At 41.9% G+C, this 6966-nt stretch overlaps 1 non-coding gene across 1 annotated transcript; it reads right to left on the bottom strand.

The window, feature by feature from the left end:
- Positions 1-800: 800 nt before the first annotated feature.
- Positions 801-904, bottom strand: LOC130952097 (small nucleolar RNA R71). Its single transcript, XR_009074278.1, has one exon. It is a non-coding gene; the product is annotated as a small nucleolar RNA R71 (small nucleolar RNA).
- Positions 905-6966: the final 6062 nt, after the last annotated feature.

Below are 6966 nucleotides of genomic sequence, written 5' to 3'. Positions count from 1 at the left end.
TTTCGAAAATCAATTAAGTGTTTCTCAAAATGTTTTCAAAATCTCTTACTCAAATTTTCGAAAATTACTTCCCTTCTTCTCACATCCTTCTATTTATGACTAACACTATTCCTTAATGCAAAATTCGAACTCCATCTTCTTTGATAAGTTCAAATTTTCTACTTCTGACTTCTATTTTTCTTTTCCTCTGACACCTCAAGGAATCTCTATACTGTGACATAGAGGATTCTACATTTTCTTGTTCTCTTCTCTTTCATATGAGCAGGAACAAAGACAATGGCATTCTTGTTGAAGCTGACCCTGAACCTGAAAGGACCTTGAAGCGAAAGCTAAGAGAAGCTAAGGCACAACTCTCTGTAGAGGACCTAACAGAAATCTTCAAAGAAGAAGAAACCATGGCAGCCGAAAACAACAACAATGCCAACAATGCAAGGAAGGTGCTGGGTGACTTTACTGCACCTACTCCCGACTTCTATGGGAGAAGCATCTCTATCTCTGCCATTGGAGCAAACAACTTTGAGCTTAAGCCTCAATTAGTTTCTCTAATGCAACAGAATTGCAAGTTCCATGGACTTCCATTGGAAGATCCTCATCAGTTCTTAGCTGAGTTCTTGCAAATCTGTGACACTGTCAAGACTAATGGGGTTGACCCTGAGGTCTACAGACTTATGCTATTCCCTTTTGCTGTAAGAGACAGAGCTAGGACATGGTTGGACTCACAACCTAAAGAAAGCCTGGACTCATGGGAAAAACTAGTCAATGCCTTCTTGGCAAAGTTCTTTCCACCTCAAAAGTTGAGTAAGCTTAGAGTGGAAGTCCAAACCTTCAGACAGAAGGATGGAGAATCCCTCTATGAAGCTTGGGAAAGATACAAATAATTGATCAGAAAATGTCCATCTGACATGCTTTCTGAATGGAGCATCATAAGTATTTTCTATGATGGTCTCTCTGAACTATCCAAGATGTCTTTGGATAGCTCTGCTGGAGGATCTCTTCATCTGAAGAAGACGCCTACAGAAGCTCAAGAGCTAATTGAAATGGTTGCAAATAACCAATTCATGTACACTTCTGAAAGGAATCCTGTGAACAATGGGACAAGTCAGAAGAAAGGAGTTCTTGAGATTGATACTCTGAATGCCATTCTGGCTCAAAATAAGATATTGACTCAACAAGTCAATTTGATTTCTCAAAGTCTGTCTGGAATGCAAAATGCACCAAGCAGTACTAAGGATGCTTCATCTGAGGAAGAAGCTTATGATCCTGAGAACCCTTCAATGGAAGAGGTGAATTACCTAGGAGAACCCTATGGAAACACCTATAATTCTTCATGGAGAAATCATCCAAATTTCTCATGGAAGGATCAACAGAGACCTCAACAAGGTTTCAACAACAATAATGGTGGAAGAAACAGGTCTAGCAATGGCAAGCCTTTTCCATCATCTTCTCAGCAACAGACAGAGAGTTCTAAGCAGAACCCCTCTGACTTAGCAACCATGGTCTCTGATCTAATCAAAACCACTCAAAGTTTCATGACTGAAACAAGGTCCTCCATTAGGAACTTGGAGGCACAAGTGGGACAGCTGAGCAAGAGAATTACTGAACTCGCTCCTAGTACTCTCCCAAGCAATACAGAAGGAAATCCAAAAGGAGAGTGCAAGGCCATCAACATGGCCGAATTTGGAGAGGAGGGAGAGGAAGTGAACGCCACTGAGGAAGACCTCAATGGGCGTGCACTGACCTCCACTGAGTTCCCCAATGAGGAACCATGGGAATCTGAGGCTCAAAGTGAGACCATAGAGATTCCATTGGACTTACTTCTGCCTTTCATGAGCTCTGATGAGTATTCTTCTTCTGAAGAGGAAGAGTATGTCACTGAAGAGCAAGTTGCTAAATACCTTGGAGCAATCATGAAGCTAAATGACAAGTTATTTGGAAATAAGACTTGGGAGGATGAACCCCCTTTGCTCACCAAAGAACTGGATGACTTGTCTAGGCAGAAATTACCTCAAAAGAGACAAGATCCTGGGAAGTTTTCAATACCTTGCACCATAGGCACCATGACCTTCAAGAAGGCTCTGTGTGACTTAGGGTCAAGTGTAAACCTCATGCCTCTCTCTGTGATGGAGAAGCTAGGGATCTTTGAGGTGCAAGCTGCAAGAATCTCACTAGAGATGGCAGACAATTCAAGAAAACAAGCTTATGGACTTGTAGAGGATGTTTTGGTGAAGATTGAAGACCATTACATCCCTGCTGATTTCATAGTCCTAGAGACTGGGAAGTGCATGGATGAATCCATCATCCTTGGCAGACCCTTCCTAGCCACAGCAAAGGCTGTGATTGATGTTGATGGAGGTGAACTGATCATTCAAGTGAATGAAGAATCCTTTGTGTTTAAGGCTCAAGGATATCCCTCTGTCACCATGGAGAGGAAGCATGAAGAGCTTCTCTCAAATCAGAGTCAAACAGAGCCCCCACAGTCAAACTCTAAGTTTGGTGTTGGGAGGCCACAACCAAACTCTAAGTTTGGTGTTGAACCCCCACATTCAACTTCTAAGTTTGGTGTTGGGAGGTTCCAACATTGCTCTGAGAAAATGTGAGGCTCCATAAGAGCCATCTATCAAGCTACTGACATTAAAGAAGCGCTTGTTGGGAGGCAACCCAATGTTATATTTTATATATTTTTCTTTGTTATTTTATGTTTTCTGTAGGTTGATGATCATGAGAAGTCACAAAATCAATTGAAAAAGTAAAAACAGAATGAAAAATAGGAAGAAAAACAACACACCCTGGAGGAAGAACCTACTGGCGTTTAAACGCCAGTACGGCTAGCAGGTAGGCGTTTAACGCCCAGTCTGGCACCATTCTGGGCGTTTAACGCCAGAAAGGGGCACCAGACTGGCGTTAAACGCCAGGAAAGGGCAAGAACCTTGCGTTAAACGCCAGAAATGGGCACTAGCCCGGCGTTTAACGCCAGAATTGGCTAAAAATGTGGTTTTTCATGCCATTTGGTGCAGGGATGACTTTTCCTTGACACCTCAGAATCTGTGGACCCCACAGGATCCCCAACAACCCCACCTACCTCACCCTTCAAATTCAAACCACTTACCCTCCCAAACCCACCCATACATGACCGAACCATGAGCCCCCCTCTCCTATATAAACCCTTCTTCACCCCTTCATTTTCACACAACCTAACCACCACTTATCCCCTTCTTTGGCCGAACACAAAGCCATTCCCTTCTTCCTCATTTCTTCTTCTTCTCCTCTCTTCTTTCTTCTTTTGCTCGAGGACGAGCAAACCTTTTAAGTTTGGTGTGGTAAAAGCATTGCTTTTTGTTTTTCCATAACCATTTATGGCATCTAAGGCCGGAGAAACCTCTAGAAAGAGGAAAGGGAAGGCAAAAGCTTCCACCTCCGAGTCATGGGAGATGGAGAGATTCATCTCAAGGGTGCATCAAGACCACTTCTATGAAGTTGTGGCCTTGAAGAAGGTGATCCCCGAGGTCCCTTTTTCACTCAAAAAGAGTGAATATCCGGAGATCCGACATGAAATCCGAAGAAGAGGTTGGGAAGTTCTTACCAACCCCATTCAACAAGTCGGAATCTTAATGGTTCAAGAAATCTATGCCAATGCATGGATCACCAAGAACCATGATCAAAGTGTGAACCCGGATCCAAAGAATTGGCTTACTATGGTTCGGGGGAAATACTTGGATTTTAGTCCGGAAAATGTAAGGTTGGCATTCAACTTGCCTATGATGCAAGGAGATGAACATCCTTACACAAGAAGGGTCAACTTTGATCAAAGGTTGGACCAAGTCCTCACTGACATTTGTGAAGAGGGCGCCCAATGGAAGAGAGATTCAAGAGGGAAGCCGGTTCAATTGAGAAGGGATGACCTCAAGCCCGTGGCTAGAGGATGGTTGGAGTTTATCCAACGCTCACTCATTCCCACTAGCAACCGGTCCGAAGTTACTCTAGACCGGGCCATCATGATTCATAGCATCATGATTGGAGAAGAAGTGGAAGTTCATGAGGTTATAGCCCAAGAACTTTATAAGGTGGCGGACAAGTCCTCTACCTTAGCAAGGTTAGCCTTTCCTCATCTCATTTGTCACCTCTGTTATTCAGTTGGAGTTGACATAGAGGGAGACATCCCCATTGATGAGGACAAGCCCATCACTAAGAAAAGGATGGAGCAAACAAGAGACCCCTCTCATCATGAAATCCCTGAGATGCCTCAAGGGATGCACTTTCCTCCACAAGACTATTGGGAGCAACTGAACACCTCCCTAGGAGAATTGAGTTCCAACATGGGACAACTAAGGGTGGAGCACCAAGAACATTCCATCCTCCTCCATGAAATTAGAGAAGATCAAAGAATCATGAGAGAGGAGCAACAACGGCAAGGAAGAGACATTGAGGAGCTCAAGCACTCCATAAGACCTTCAAAAGGAAGAACAAGCCACCATCACTAAGGTGGACCCGTTCTTTAATCTCCTTGTTCTTTATTTTTCTGTTTTTCGAAAATTTATGCTTATGTTTATCCATGTTTGTGTCTTATGATCATTAGTGTCTTAGTGTCTATGCCTTAAAGTTATGAATGTCCTATGAATCCATCACCTTTCTTAAATGAAAACTGTTTTTATTACAAAAGAACAAGAAGTACAGGATTTCGAATTCATCTTTAAAACTAGCTTAATTAGTTTGATGTGGTGACAACACTTTTGTTTTCTGAATGCATGCTTAAACAGTGCATATGTCTTTTGAATTTGTGGTTCATGAATGTTGGCTCTTGAAAGAATGATGAAAAAGGAGACATGTTACTGAGGATCTGAAAAATCATCAAAATGATTCTTGAAGCAAGAAAAAGCAGTGAATACAAAAAAAAATGAAAAAAAAAAGAGAAAAGAGACGAAAAAAGAAAAAAAAGAGAGAAAGAAAAAGAAAAGAAAAAGAAAGAAATAAAGTTGTGATCCAAGGCAAAAAGAGTGTGCTTAAGAACCCTGGACACCTCTAATTGGGGACTTTAGCAAAGCTGAGTCACAATCTGAAAAGGTTCACCCAATTAAGTGTCTGTGGCATGTATGTATCCGGTGGTAATACTGGAAGACAGAGTGCTTTGGGCCACGGCCAAGACTCATAAAGTAGCTGTGTTCAAGAATCATCATACTTAACTAGGAGAATCAATAACACTATCTGGATTCGGAGTTCCTAAAGAAGCCAATCATTCTGAATTCCAAAGGATAAAGTGAGATGCCAAAACTGTTCGGAGGCAAAAAGCTACTAGTCCCGCTCATCTAATTTGGAGCCAAGTTTCATTGATAATTTGGAGTCCATAGTATATTCTCTTCTTTTTATCTTATTTGATTTTCAGTTGCTTGGGGACAAGCAACAATTTAAGTTTGGTGTTGTGATGAGCGGATAATTTGTACGCTTTTTGGCATTGTTTTTAGTATGTTTTTAGTATATTTGGTTTAGTTTTTAGTATATTTTTATTAGTTTTTAGTTAAAATTCACTTTTCTGGACTTTACTATGAGTTTGTGTGTTTTTCTGTGATTTCAGCTATTTTCTGGCTGAAATTGAGGGACCTGAGCAAAAATCTGATCCAGAGACTGAAAAGGACTGCAGATACTGTTGGATTCTGACCTCCTTGTACTCGAAGTGGATTTTCTGGAGCTACAGAAGCCCAATTGGCACGCTCTCAACGGCGTTGGAAAGTAGACATTCTGGGCTTTCCAGCAATATATGATAGTCCATACTTTGCCCAAGATTTGATGGCCCAAACCGGCGTTCAAAGTCACCTTCAGATTTCCCAGCGTTAAACGCCGGAACTGGCACCTAAATGGGAGTTAAACGCCCAAACTGGCATAAAAGCTGGCGTTTAACTCCAAGAAGAGTCTCTACATGAAAATGCTTCATTGCTCAGCCCAAGCACACACCAAGTGGGCCCGGAAATGGATTTTTATGTCATTTACTCATCTTTGTAATTCTTAAGCTACTAGTTCCCTATAAGTAGAACCTTTTACTATTGTATTTTCATCTTTGGACATCTAGTTCTTAGATCATCTGGGGGCTGGCCTCACGGCCATGCCTAGACCTTGTTCTTATGTATTTTCAACGGTGGAGTTTCTACACACCATAGATTAAGGTGTGGAGCTCTGCTGTACCTCGAGTATTAATGCAATTACTATTGTTCTTCTATTCAATTCCGCTTGTTCTTGTTCTAAGATATTCATTCGCACTCAAGAACATGATGAATGTGATGATTATGTCTCATTCTCACTTATGAACAAGTGACTGACAACCACTTCTGTTCTACAAGCAAACAAGGCTCTAATGTTTATCTCTTGGATTTTTTAACCGGAATCTTCGTGGTATAGGCAAGAACTGATGGCGGCATTCAAGAGAATCCGGAAGGTCTAACCTTGTCTGTGGTATTCTGAGTAGGATTCAATGATTGAATGATTGTGACGTGCTTCAAACTCCTGAGGGCGGGGCGTTAGTGACAGACGCAAAAGAATCACTGGATTCTATTCCGGCCTGATCGAGAACCGACAGATGGATAGCCGTGCCGTGACAGGGTGCGTTGAACATTTCCACTGAGAGGATGGGAGGTAGCCACTGACAACGGTGAAACCCTTGCATAAGCTTGCCATGGAAAGGAGTAAGAAGGATTGGATGAAGACAGTAGGAAAGCAGAGAGACGGAAGGGACAAGCATCTTCATATGCTTATCTGAAGCTCTCACCAATGATATACATAAGTATCTCTATCTTTATCTTTATGTTTTATTCATTCATCATCTATACCCATTTGAGTCTGCCTGACTAAGATTTACAAGGTGACCATAGCTTGCTTCATACCAACAATCTCCGTGGGATCGACCCTTACTCGTGTAAGGTTTATTACTTGGACGACCCAGTGCACTTGCTGGTTAGTTGTGCAAAGTTGTGTTTATGCCAT

Source organism: Arachis stenosperma, chromosome 9, assembly GCF_014773155.1.
Source record: "Arachis stenosperma cultivar V10309 chromosome 9, arast.V10309.gnm1.PFL2, whole genome shotgun sequence".
Lineage (NCBI taxonomy): Eukaryota > Viridiplantae > Streptophyta > Magnoliopsida > Fabales > Fabaceae > Arachis > Arachis stenosperma.
This window is presented reverse-complemented; position numbering and strand designations above follow the sequence as displayed.